We start from the raw sequence: 12,585 nt of genomic DNA, 5'->3' as shown, positions 1-12,585 counted from the left end.
CCCTGGTTCAATCCCCAATGCATTTAATCTTCACAACACATAATGTCCCCACAAGCACTGCCAGGAATGATCCCTGAGAATAGAGTCAGGAGTAAGCCCTGAGCACCGCTGGTGTGATCAAAAGGGGGGAAAAGGAAAGAGAGGAAGGAAGGAAGGGAAGCAAGGGGAGGAAGGAAGGAAGGAAGGAAGGAAGGAAGGGAGGGAGGGAGGGAGGGAGGGAGGGAGGGAGGGAAGAGGTGTTGGAGTTTGCCCTATAAATGTAGCCCTGAGATATAAGAAGTATCCTGAAATATGTTAGGTAAAGAACAGACTAAGAGACCTGTGGGGACTCTAACACAGACAGCCCTGCAGAGTAACTCTGCTGCAAGAAGCAGAGCATCCCATTAGTCTCAAGACTATTGCTTATTTACTCCACATGCTCCCCTCCTCCACCATGATCACAGCTGCACTAACAGCATTTCTTTGTTTTTCAAACTAACCTATTTTGGGAATGGGAATTGCACTCAATTAAAAAAGCTGAGAAGCCCTTTATTCAGGACTATGAAGGCTAGCTTGCTACCTGGATATGCCACTGTGCCTCATTCATTCACTATTTTGATTCTACAGGAATAAGTCAAAGATTCCAATAAACTCAAATTTGGGGTGGTAAACTAACACAGGAACAGAGAGATGGATCAATTGGTATAGCACATACCTAACATGTGCATGAAGACCTCAGTTACATTCCCAACACTACATGGACCCCCCTCCACCATCACTCAGTGTAGTACATTAAAAAAAATAAAAGTGGGGATAGAGAGATGAAGTATCATGGAGATATAAACTGGGAGAAAATTTAGCCATTCATTATGGACTATCAGGGATTTATGAAGCTATCTGCCTGCTAGTAATGTTATTGAAGTTTCCACTTATCAATACTTGTTGAAGGGCAAATAGATTTTTAAAAATAAACTATACCTAGCAATCATGAAACAGTTCTTAGGGAACGGATTACAATTCCCCCACAAGGCTACTTCTTTCAGATGTCAGATCGTAATTGATAATTTTTTTGTCAGACTCACAGAGGCATGCAGCTGCTATGTTTTAGGCAAAATCATCCTCCTCCATTGAAGAGAGTCCAAAACAATCAGTGTTCTTCCTTAAAAAATAGACAACTTATGTCTATTGATCTTTATCGATAGCACAGCGGTAGGACATTTGCCTTGCACGCAGCCAACATGGCCGACACGAGTTCGATTCCTCCGCCCCTCTCAGAGAGCCCAGCAAGCTACCAAAAGTATCTCGCCTGCACGGCAGAGCCTGGCAAGCTACCCGTGATGTATTCGATATGCCAAACAAAGTAACAACAAAGTCTCCAATGGAGACATTACTGGGCCCGCTCGAGCAACTCGATGAACAACGGGAGGACAGTGTTTGTTTGTTTGGACAGTGATCTTTATACAGTCTCAACTGAATGACTTCAACACCATGGCCAAGTGATTGGCTTTGATCCCTGAAACGCAACCAAAGGCCAGACCCGTCTCTTATGAGTACAGGTACATGGTTTTCTAACTCTTCTTTCCCTGTTGGCAGGGTAACCATGAACGTTCTTGAGAGTGATTATGTAACAGTCTAGATTCTCTAGGCAAAAAATACTTAATCACTTAATCACTTAACTTCCCGTTAGTCGTCGATTTGCTCGAGCGGGCGCCAGTAACGTCTCCATTTGTCCCTGTCACGTGCTAGTGTAGCCCAATGGCATCTGTTCGCTCCGGGAACATGAAGGGCCTCAAACCGATCGTTCATGATCTTGACGAAGAAGTCTGACCATCTGGTAGCTGGGCGGCCACGCGGTCTTTTGACATCCCGTGGAATCCAGTCCGTAACAGCTCTAGTCCAGCGGTCGTCTTTAAATCTCATTACGTGACCAGCCCATCTGATTTTTGACACCTTGGCAAATGAGACAGCGTCTCTGATTCTTGATCATCGAAGGATGTCGGAACTCCGGATTTTTTCTCTCATTTGAGTGAAACGTGATATTCCAAGCATAGCTCTTTCTATTCTTCTTTGGGAGACCTGAATAGCGTTCTCATCCTGTTTGCGTAGGGCCCAGGTCTCTGAGGCATATGTTAATGCAGGAAGAACAGTGGAATCAAAGAGATGTGCCCAGAGCCGGAGGTTCTTCATCCTCTTAGCTGTTTCTTCGACGTTCTTGAAGGCGTTCCAAGCCACTCTCTTCCTCCTGCGCAGCTCGGGTGCCAGGTCATTTGTCATGTTGACCTCTCGACCTAGGTACACATAGCTGTTGCATTCGGAGATGGTCATTCCGTTGAGAGCAAATGGGGCATCAAGAACGAGGCTGTTTCTCATAAACATTGTCTTCGTAAGATTCAGCTGTAGTCCTACCTTTCCACACTCACGGTCAAAGTCAGCCAGCATTTGTGCCACTTGGCTAATGTTTGGTGTTATTAAAACAATGTCATCAGCAAAGCAGAAATGGTGTAGTTGCCGACCATCTATCTTCACTCCCATTCTTTCCCATTCCAGTCATCGCATGATGTTCTCTAGGGTGGCACTGAAGAGTTTCGGTGAAATGGTATCACCCTGCTGCACCCCTCTCTTGACATCAACGATCACTTCTTTGTAGAATGGTGAGATCCTGGTAGTGAATCCGCAATACAGCTCACGGAGGATCTTGATGTATTGGGCTTGAATGCCCTGATTGGCTAGGGCTTCAATGACCACTTCCATCTCAAAAGAATCAAAGACCTTCTTTAAATCAATGAACATTAGACAGAGCAGCATCTCCGGAGAAACCTCAATGAGCTTGGTTATCGTGTGGATATGGTCGATGGTGCTGAATCCTTTGTGGAACCCGGCTTGCTCGCATGGTTGTCCTTCATCTAGTGTTCTGCCAATCCTATTTAGGATGACTCGAGTGAACAACTTGTAGATGACAGACAATAGGCAGATAGGGCAATAGTTGCCAATGTCATGGATGTCTCCCTTCTTGAACAGTAGTACGGTCCTGCTGGTTTTCCATTGGGACGGAATCTTGAATTCAGACAGGTAGTGAGTGAAGAGCCGAGCCAGTGTATTGATGAGTACTGATGGCAGGTTCTTCAGGTGTTCAGATGTGACCTTGTCTGGGACGGGTGCTGTTCGTTTCTTTACCGACGAAATGGCGTGTCGGATTTCGGAAGGGAGAACGTTGGGAACGACATATCCATCCTGTGGAATTTGGTATGTCAGCAAGTGGACATGGCTATCGAAGAGATTTGAGTAGAAGTCATGGATAATCTTCTCCATTGCCGTTCTGGAGGATGTGATGGATCCATCAGGACGTCAGAGGGCAGTCACCTTGGTCTTGTAGTTGGCGAAGGACAGGCGGGTGTTACGAATACTTTTCCCAGCTTCTGCCGCATCTACCAGTACTTCTGCTCTTCTCTCTTTGAGGTCTTCCTTGATCGCATCTCTGCACTGCTTTGCGAGCTCGGACGTTAGCTTGCAGTTGCCTGAGGCATGCGCAAAAAAAAAAAAAGAAAGAAAATGTGTTCCTCAGGGACACACAGGCACTCATAGGGGCAAAATTTGGTTCTTAGGGAAGAACATTAAAACTTAGATAGTGACAAGTTGGGGGTTAGGGGAATCCTCAAAAATTCAGCTCTACCCTGTAAAGTATTCTTACCAAGTATATAATATTTGTAGGCTGTTAAATGAACTATTTTTGCATAGAAGCACTAAGGAGGGAAAGTTCAGAAACATTGTATTAGAAACAGAAAACAAGCTACTTAAATCCACACCTGGTACTTAGTTTTTCTGGCTGCGGGTAGGATTGTTTTCACTGAACTTGCTTTGATGCCCTACATTTTGAGCACTTTATTCTCATACACAGTGCTTTAATAAGGACTCTGAGAGTTCTTTAGGTATGACTATAAAGAAGAGCAGAAATTCTGCTGGATAAATTGTCTACCTTTTACACATATTAGAAAGTGGGAAAATATCCACTTTCCCACTTTGTTTCTGTCACCAGGGAGCTCTCATAACATCTAGAGAAATGGGGAATGCGCACGTCTGGGAATTCATCTTAATTAACTGTGTTTGTTCTACTTTTAACTGCACTGTAATTATCTCTACTGTGATTCTTTTCTAGTTTATGTACTTTTAAAAGTCTCCCCAAATCCTTTGTGAATAAGTGATATACAAATATATAAAGATTTTTTGTAGAAACACTTCTTTCCTCTATCCATTTTTTTATTTATCTACTGTTTTTTAATTTTTAATTAAATTTTTTATTTTTTTGTTTACAATATTAATACTGTTTTCATATATACAAAATTCTGAAACCAGTGGTGATAGGTTTGGTGTTGAAATTTTATGCACTATTTTCAAGTCTAGCCTCGGGCAACTACTTAAATTTCGCTTAATGTAGAGTTGATGTATACAGACTTTAGTTCTAATTTTTCAGAACATCAAGATCATCCTGAAAACTTCAGCTATCTGATGCTTTCTCTAGCCTTCTCTGCCTTATATTCACCATCTTGAGAGGGACCATATCTTACATGTTTTTATGAAGTCACTGGTAACACGGATAGAGAGGGTTAGCCCAGGACAAGCACCGACACCACTGGGGACTTCTTTCCAGCCCAAACAAACACATCAGTCACCTTTTTCCTTGATGCTGTTAAACTAATGGTTAGTCTGCTAACTGTCCATTAGGATGGCTGAGACATTTAGCCACATCTCTTTCTGGCTCAAAGGTTGTCTCTGCCCACAGAAATTCTGGGACCTTCACCCTTAAAGGCCCTACACTCCCCCCCCCCCCCACACACACACACACCAAAGTATTGGGTGAATTGGCTTAGATTCATGAGTTTGCCTGCCCTGCAATAGAACAGCTGCCACCTCTGCTTTAGGAATTGGATATTAGAACCCCAACACGAGATGCCTGGGCTACAAGCAGCACTAGAAAAACTCCCCCCAAGTTTTCTGTATGTTTCTCAGTGAAGTCTCAAGCAGGGCCTCCTGAAGGTACTTACTGAGTCACATGCCTGTCCCCAATTGCCACAGAGTATTTATGTCCTAGTTATATCCCTAGAATAGCAGATACGTCAGGAGCTCCAGCCAGCATTGAAATGTGATTCCAAAGTCACCCATATTCAATGGACGGTCCTTCAAAAACTAGAAATTGAGCTTCCATGTGACCTCAATACCACTTCTGGAAACATATCCCGACAGCACTATTCACAATAGCCAAAATCTGGAAACAACCCAAGTGCCCTACAACAGATGACTGCTTAAAGAAACTTTGGTACAAAAATAATAATAATAATAATAATAAAATAAAAATAATCAAAACATTTAATATATCTATATATTTTATTATAGTAAATAATAAAAAAATTCTTATCTGGAAAATACTGTGATCATCACTATGTTAAAAAAAAGAAACTTTGGTACATCTACACAATGGAATACTATGCAGTTGTTAGGAGAGATGAAGTCATGAAATTTTCTTATAAATAGATAGACATGGAGAGTATAATGCTAAGTGAAATGAGTCAGAAAGAGAGGGACAGATATAGAAGGACTGCACTCATTTGTGGAGTATAAAACAACATAACATGAGGCTGACACCTAACGACAGTAGATTTATGGGCCAGGAAGATTGCTCCATAGCTGGAAGCCTGACTCATGAGTGAAAGGGAGAAGGGAGAAGGCACCTGGAATAGAGAAGGGATCACTAAGAAAATGATGGCTGGAGGAACCGGTTGGGATGGGAGATGTGTGCTGAAAGTAGATAATGGACCAAACATGATAACCTCTCAGTGTCTGAATTGTAAATCATAATGCCCAAAGTAGAGAGAGATTATGGGAAATATGTCTGCCATGGAGGCAGGAGGAGGTTGGGAAAGGAGGAGTATAGCAGGGATATTGATGGTGGGGAATGTGCACTGTAAAAGGATGGATTTTTGATCATTGTGTGATTCTAACCCAAAGATGAAAGCTTGTAACTATCTCACAGTGATTCAATAACATTTAAATTTAAAAAATAAAAGAAAAAACAAAGTCACCCATATTCAGACAGAACAGTAAATGTCCTTGGAACTCAGTGATAGGTTATAGCTGTCATCAGAGCACCTGCTTCATCTACCCTGCTGATGTCTGATGAAAGAACCTAGAAGCAAACCTTAGAATGAGGACAGACCCCAAGCTGGCCTAGTATGGTAGATGTAGGCTCTCTCTCAGGACCTCACTTGTACCCTTCAAGAATGTGACTGGCTCCTGAGGTTCATCTACCAGGGTCCAAAGTGAGCCTCTACCTTTGAACTGATTTGTGCTCATGTGCATTGCTTTGCGATCTTTCTTATCCCCATACCACCTCCCCATGCCCATTCTTGTTTCCAAGAATCACTTCCTAATGCTTTTATAAAAGCCCATTTGAAGGTCTCACTTTCTGAGGAACACAGGATTAGAGAGTTCCACATGGAGGGGCTTCAGAATAAATCAAGGTTTATAGAGGACCAAATAGAAGTCCCCCACTCCTTTCTTCCAAGTGATGCATTGCCCACCAGCAGATGTTCAGAGAAGGCCTCAAGAGCCTATAACCCTTTACTCATTTATGGTACTCCCCACTTTGTTCACAAGATCGGGGCACACTGCAGTGTTGACTACTCGGCCTGTGTCATTTATGGCCATAATATCCCTTTTTACATAAACCTGGCTGGAGCGATAGCACAGTGGTAGGGTGTTTGCCTTGCACGCAGCCAACATGGCCGACCCAAGTTCAATTCCTCTGCCCCTCTCGGAGAGCCTGGCAAGCTACCGAGAGTATCTTGCCCACGCGACAGAGCCTGGCAAGCTATCCGTGATGTATTCGATATGCCAAACACAGTAATAACATAGTCTCCAATGGAGACGTTACTGGGCCCACTCGAGCAAATCAATGAACAACGGGAGGACAGTGACAGTGACAGTGACATAAACCTGACCTCCAGGTCACTTCTGAATTCGCCAGCAGGTTATCCTCTTTCTTTATCCCTTCTCATCTTCCTTTTTAAAAAATTGTATCACCATGAGATACGTCAGGGTCCTGACCAGTCAATTCCAGCACACTGGAGTATGATCCCCCAAGCCGCTGGACATACTACCTGTAGGAGAGGGAGTGTGAATGGGAGAAGCCTCTGCCCTGCCCCTCTTCACACTGCGGACACCCTCCACCACCAAGAAACAACCACACAGAGGGGCAAAAGCTGGAGGTCAAGCAGCTCTCCGCTGACTGGCTCTCACACAGTGGGTTTTATACAGAAATCCGGGGGGCATTCCACACGTACAGCATGTTCACCTCGTTGGGCTCAGTGCAGATGTCAGTTAATGATCTACATATCCCGCTCTCAGGACCGGGTGTATCAGGACAGGTAGATAGTAACTATCGTGTCCCTCATCCCATTGTCTCTGCAACAAGAGCGCCTACATCGGTAGAGTGCTGGAGCAAGGCCCTGGGCCCTGTAAACAGGGCCTGCTCCTGCTTCCTGGGGCAGGGGATTTTGTCTAAGTCTCAGGCTGGCTGCAGAGACCCCAATGAGATACAGTTACAAGCATTCATGTTTAAGTTTCAATCATACAATGACCAAACACCCATCCCTCCACAAGTGCACATTCTCTTATTTCAATGTCCCCATTATACTCCCTCTTTCGAGTCCTGCCCCTGCCTCCATAGCAGACAATTTTCCTTATACTCTCTCTACTTTTGGACATTAAGGTTTGCAACACAGATACTGAGAGGCTATCATGTTTGGTCCTTTATCTACTTTCAGCACACATCTCCTATCCTGAATGATTTCTCCAACCATCATTGTCTTAGTGATCCATTCTCTTTTCTATCTGCCTTCTCCCCCAGCTCATAAGACGGGCTTCCAACTATGGCGCAATATTCCTGGCCCTTGTGTCTACTGTCTTTGGGTGTCAGTCTCATATGTTATTTTATGTTCCACAAATGAGTGCAGTCATTCTATATCTGTCCCTCTGTTTTTGACTCATTTCACTTACCATGATACTGTCCATGTCTATCTACTTATAAGCAAATTTTATGACTTCATCTCTTCTAACAACTGCATAGTATTCCATTGTATAGATGTACCAAAAATTTTTTAACCATTCGTCTGTTCTTTAGCACTCAGGTTGTTTCCAGAGTCTGGCTATTGTGAACATTGCTGCAATGGACATATATGTGCAGATGTCATTTGTACTGTACTTTTTTGCACCCTTGAGATATATTCCAGAAGTGGTATTGCAGGGTCATATGGAAGCTCAATTTCTAGTTTTTGAAGGAATGTCCATGTTGTTTTTCAGAAAGACTGGGCCAGTCGGCATTCCCACCAACAGTGAAAAGAGAGTCCCTGTTTCCCCACATCCACGCCAGCACTGATTGCTTTTGTTCTTTTAAATGTGTGCCAGTCTTTGTGGTGTGAGATGACATATTACTTTTGTTGTTGTAATTTTCATCTCCCTGATGATTAGCGATGTGGAACATTTTTTGAGGTGCCTTTTCACCATTTGTATTTCTTTTTTGAGGAAGTTTCTGTTCATTTCTTAGACCCATTTTTTATGGAGTTGGAGGTTTTTTCCTTGTACAATTCTACTGGGGCTGGAGCAATAGTACAGCCTGTAGGGCTTGCGTGCAGCCAACCCAGGCTCGATTCCTCTGTCTCTCTCAGAGAGCCCAGCAAGCTACTGTGAGTATCCCACCCACACAGCAGAGCCTGGCAAGCTCCCCATGGCATATTCAATATGCCAAAAACAGTAACAACAAGTCTCACAATGGAGACGTTACTGGTGCCCGCTCAAGCAAATCAATGAACAACGGGAGCACAGTGCTACAGTGCTGCAATTCTACTAGTGTCTTATATATCCTGGATATTAATATCTTATCAGATGGGTCACTGTCACTGTCCTCTCATTGTTCATTGATTTGCTCCAGCTGGCCCAGTCACACTGTGTTTGGCATATCGAATACGTCCTGGTAGCTTGCCAGACTTTGCCTTGAAAATGAGATACTCTCGGTAGCTTGCCGGGCTCTCCAAGAGGGGCAGAGGAATCAAAGGTGGAGAAATCAAACTCCAGTAGACCTAGCTGACCGTGTGCAAGGCAAACGTCCTACCCGCTGTGCTCCACCCCATCAAATGGGTATTGGGTAAATATTCTTCCCCATTCTGTCGGCACTCTATGTATTTTGGTCATTGTTTCTTTTGAGGTGCAGAAACTTCTTAGTTTGATGTAGTTCCATTTGTTTGTGTTTGTTTCCATTTGCTTGGTCAGTGGTGTTTCATCCTTTAAGATGCTTTTAGTTTCAATGTCATGAAGGGTTCTGCCTATATTTTTCATCATGTACCTTATATCATTATCATGTCTGATATTGAGGTCTTGAATTCACTTTGATCTGACTTTTGTGCCTGACATTAGACAAGGTCAGAGTTCATTATTTTGCAAGTAGCTATCCAGTTTTCTCAGCACCACTTGTTGAACAGGTTTTCCTGTTCCACTTCACATTTTTTTCTCCTTTGTCAAAGATTAAATGATCATTCCTTGGAAAAGCTAACTAAAGAGGTGAAGGACCTGCACTTCTCATTGGGTTCTGGTAGTTGGTGGCTGCTGAGGTTAGTAGGGGGCAGGTGGAGGAACGACACCTGCCCCTGTCTGAGGCACCCCTGTGAAGTTGAACTGGCTTAAAGTCAGGACTCTGCAGTGAGCTTCTCGGTTCAGAGATTCTTTTGTGTGTCTCTCATCTCCCTTCTTGAAAAGCCTGACTAAATTTCTTTGTCATAATTCTTGGCCACTATATTTTCAGTCTCTTTGACTTTGTTTTTGTTTGGGGATCACACCCATAGTGCTCATCAAACCCATTTTCCAACCCTTTGAGCTCTCTTGGACTCTTGGACTCCTAGCAACACCCCCAGCAACACTCACACACACACACACACACACACCACCTCCCAGCAACATTCACACACACACACACACAATCCCTTTGACGTTTATGCATTAGGACAGGCATTTAATAAAATCATACTCCTCCCTTCCTTTAAAGAGAAGTTCAACAGGCCTCCTCCTCAGGAACTCCTTACTTGTCAAAAGCTCAACCCAGGGCTTTTCTGCTGACTACTATTTCAGGTCATTTGGATTTCTGAATCTCTGTGACCCTGAGCAACTGCTCCTTCTCTGGGTTCTGCTTAGTATTGCCCCATTACCTATACTAATGTCCCTTCCTTTTCTGTGCTATTCTTCCTTAATTCTAGAGTATGATAGAGATTTACTTAGCTTTTCTGGCTAATCTATCTCCCTTTTGGTTAGATTCGTGCTATTTTCCAACAATAGTGTCAAAAAGTGAGGGAAATCATGAAAACAATGGTCTGTAAGAAATGGGTAAAAGTTGGTCTAAATATTAAGAATGAGACTTCCCTAATTTTGTACCTCTTTCTAAAAGGTAAAGGTAAAGGCCCTCCCGTTGATCGTCGATTTGCTCGAGCGGGCCCAGTAACGTCTCCATTGGAGACTTTGTTGTTACTGTGTCTGGCATATCGAATACTCTCAGTAGCTTGCCGGGCTCTCCGAGAGGGGCGGAGGAATCGAACTCGGGTCGGCCATGTTGGCCGCGTGTAAGGCGAACGCCCTACCCGCTGTGTTACCATTATTTAAATATTTAGAGTGTTCAAAAATAAAATAAGAGAGCTGTAAAGGTAGTACAGCAGGTAGGGCTCTTGGCTTGCATTTGGCCAATTTGGATTCCATCCAGGCACTCCATATGTTCCCTTAAGCACAAACAGGAGTAATTCCTGAGTACAGAGACAGGAGTAAGCCCTGAGAACTGACAGGTGTTCCTAAATAAATAAATATATATAAGTAGATATACAATAAGCTCTCTCTAAAATCATATATAAGAAAACAATGTTCAAGTAATTTGGGACACATTTCCATGATTCCATCCTCTCGCTGGGTTATAATCTGAAAAGGGAGAGAACATGGCTTTGAGCCTCACTGAGCAGGCTTGTTGCTCATAGTGTTTTATGTATGATCCTTCCAAAGTCACTTGGTGTGTATTGTAGGGAATTTTTTAAAATGGTGACTGCTATTAGTAAAGCGAACTCTCACTGTGAGACAGAAAACATTGCCATGTTGATATGGCATAATGGAAGGGGACAGGACTGTGGTGAATTGGAAAGACAAAATGATTTCAAGATTTGTTCTTATGATAGTAGTTCCTTTTGGCTCTCCGAGCAGCACCATAGAGGTCAGCAAAAACAAGCGCCTTACCAAAGGCAGCAAAAAGGGAGCCAAGAAGGAAGTGATTGATTCATTTTCTAATAAAGACTGGTATGACGTGAAAGCACCCGCAATGTTAAATATAAGATATATTGGGAAAACGCTTGTCACTAGAACCCAAGGACCAAAATTGCATTAGTACACGACCCTCAAGGGTTGTGTATTTGAAGTGAGCCTTGCTTATCTGCAGAACAATGAAGTTGCTTTTAGGAAATTCAAGCAGATTACAGGGTATGTTCAGGGCAAAAACTGCCTAACAAACTTCCATGTCATGAACCTCACCTGTTACAAAATATGCTTCATTGTCAAAAAATGGCAGACCACAATTGAGGCTCATGTTGATGTCAAGACTACCGATGGCTATTTGCTTCATCTATTCTGTGTTGGTTTTCACTAAGAAGCGCAATAACCAGATTCAGAAGAGCTCTTATGCTCAGCATCAGCAGGTTCGCCAGAAGAAGATGATAAAGATCATGACTGGAGAGGTGCAGACAAATGACTTAAAAGAGGTGGTCAATAAATTGACATAGAAAAGACTTGCCAGTCTATTTTCCCACTCCATGATGTGTTGGAATATAGCTCCAAATATTTTAAGCCTAACAATTGATTTGTCCTTTCTCCCTTGCCACAAGGAGCTTAGGTTCAGTGAGTGACACACATCACAATGCTCCCAAGTCACTCCCATTCCTTTGTTCATCTGTAACAACTTCTTTATGCTTTCTTACCAACCCAGTTAATTAGCTTTTCCCCTAATTTGAATTGGGAAAACTCATGGGGCTTCATGGTGAAGATAGCAGTTCTGGAAAAGCTACTGGAGATGAGACAGGTGCTAAAGTTGAAGGGGCTGATGGGTATGAATCACCAATCCAAGAATCAATTTAAAATTCAGATGTTCATTGGTAACAAATAAAAGTTTTATTTCTGAAAATAAATACATAAATAAATAAAAGTAGTAATTCCTGAGTCAGAGAGATAGTAAAGTGGGTAGGGCATTTGCTTTGCACACGACTGATCTTTTTTCACTCCCTGACATCCTGCGCTGATAGTAATAATTCCTGAATGCAAATCCAGGAGTAACCCCTGAAAAGTGCAAGTGTGACCCCAAAATAAATAAATAAATGTAGTGGTCTTAGTTCTGTTCACTGAAAAGATCTAGGAATAAAATCATGACAGTAGCGAGCACATCAACCTCCCAGATCTTGATTTGGTTTTGATTCCATCTAATACACTTCTCTGCTAAAGGGACCAGGCAGGGCTCCTGAGAGAAATGACAGATTTAATTCTTCA

At 42.9% G+C, this 12,585-nt stretch overlaps 1 pseudogene; it reads left to right on the top strand.

Moving 5' to 3' along the window:
• Positions 1-11,164: 11,164 nt before the first annotated feature.
• Positions 11,165-12,220, top strand: LOC130044701 (40S ribosomal protein S3a-like; annotated as a pseudogene).
• The last annotated feature ends 365 nt before the right edge of the window (positions 12,221-12,585 follow it).

The sequence above is a fragment of the Sorex fumeus genome, unplaced genomic scaffold (assembly GCF_029834395.1).
Source record: "Sorex fumeus unplaced genomic scaffold, SorFum_2.1 ptg000123l, whole genome shotgun sequence".
NCBI lineage: Eukaryota > Metazoa > Chordata > Mammalia > Eulipotyphla > Soricidae > Sorex > Sorex fumeus.
This window is presented reverse-complemented; position numbering and strand designations above follow the sequence as displayed.